Genomic DNA, 1,758 nt, shown 5'->3' with positions numbered 1-1,758 from the left:
GGTCAGGTGGAGTCCCTTCTCTGGGATGCAGAGGAGGGAACTGTTTATTGGTGAAGTCAGGCTATATATATTGAGCCAGCTTTGAAGCAGAGCATGAGAAAGACAAACTGCAAGGCTAGGTACATTTTGTTTTTAAAGAACATTTGCTGCTCCTTCTTGGTACAGTGATATAGCAAGCAGCCAAGTCATTCCTTTCTTAAAACAATCTGTCAGGCAGTCTTCCATGGCCTAGGGCAGCTGTGCTGAACCTGAGGCTTCCAAGTCCCTTGGCACGCATTATTCTGCTTGGTTCTCTACACTATTTAAATATATGTATATAAAATATATATTTATTAATATATTTATAATTTATAAATATAGTAGATGGAGTGGGAGACTTTTGTGTTTGTTGCTCACTATTCATATTGGTGACAGCTTTCTTTTCTCTGAGGCTTGATACCTGACATCCTTTTAAAGTTCCTTTGCAGCATTCAAATGCAAGAACTACCTGATGAAAACTGCAGGGCCTTGAACCTGGAGCTTACCCAAAGGAGTTGGATCTAAATTAACATTTCATGCTATATACAGAGTTACATCTGTTTTTCTTGTATGATTACTTGCCCCGAGGCCAAGAGAGGTGGCACAGGAAAAGCAGATAATGATCCAGGGGGAACTTGGACCAGATCATTAGTGATGGTCTCTGTTCTTACACAGTCATTTAATTTGCCCATTTAAAATAACTCCATTCCCCCACCCCATATATTCATGCTCTTTTCCCATGAGTAAGGTTAAGTATTTAGAATCAAAACCCCAATACAAGACTTCAACAGCAAAAAATACAGCTGAAGCAATAATCATTTCAATTAAAAATCGAATGAGTCACGCTGGAGGCGTGGGGTCATGCTGGGGAGCTCGATTCTGGGACTGTCAAAGAAGGCACAGCGCGGAGGGAACTGCACTAGAGGGCCCCTGAAGTAGAAGCAGTCGCAGCTACCGTTACCCGCTGAGCGCAGCCCAGACGGCCATGGCGTTGTCAATACGCTTCACCCGGCTGAAGGAGGAAGACAAAGAGCCCACCATCTCTTCATTAAGGCTGGCAGTGAGGGTGAATGCTTAAGAAATTGCCCCTTTTCCCGGAGGCTCTTCACAGTTCTTTGGCTTCAAAGGAGTTGTATTTAGTGTCACAACTGTTGGCCTAAAAAGGAAGTGTGTAAACCTGCAGAACTTGGCTCCCGTGACCCACCCACCATTTTGGACTTTCAACAATGAAGTCAAAATGGATGTAAATAAGATTGAAGAATTTCTTGAAGTCTTATGTCCTCCCAAGTACTTAAGCTTTCACCAATACACCCAGAGTCAAATACTACTGGAATGTACCTCTTTGCCAAATTCTCTGCATATATTAAGAATTCAAGCCAGAAGCTAATGAAGCATTGGAGAGGGGTCTCTTGAAAACACTGCAGAAATTCCATGAATATCTGAATTCTCCCCTCCCTGATAAAATTGATGAGAATAATATGGAGGACATCAAATTTTCCACATGTAAATTTCTTGATGGCAATTAAATGACATTGGCTGATTGCAACCTGCTGCCCAAACTGCACATTGTCAAGGTGGTGGTCAAAAAAGTATCACAGCTTTGATAGTTCAAAAAGAATAACTGGCATCTAGAGATACTAAACTAATGCTTATAGTAGGGATGCATTCACTAATATCTGTCCCAGTGATGAGGGAGTTGAAATAGCATATAGTGTTGTAGCCAAAAGACTTACCAAGTAA

General features: G+C 41.6%; 1 pseudogene; it reads left to right on the top strand.

Annotated features, from left to right (window-relative positions):
• Positions 1–804: 804 nt before the first annotated feature.
• Positions 805–1,758, top strand: LOC123814851 (annotated as a pseudogene).

This window comes from Phyllostomus hastatus, unplaced genomic scaffold (genome assembly GCF_019186645.2).
Source record: "Phyllostomus hastatus isolate PE091 unplaced genomic scaffold, TTU_PhHast_1.1 phas_contig_17, whole genome shotgun sequence".
In the NCBI taxonomy this organism is placed as follows: Eukaryota; Metazoa; Chordata; class Mammalia; order Chiroptera; family Phyllostomidae; genus Phyllostomus; species Phyllostomus hastatus.
This window is presented reverse-complemented; position numbering and strand designations above follow the sequence as displayed.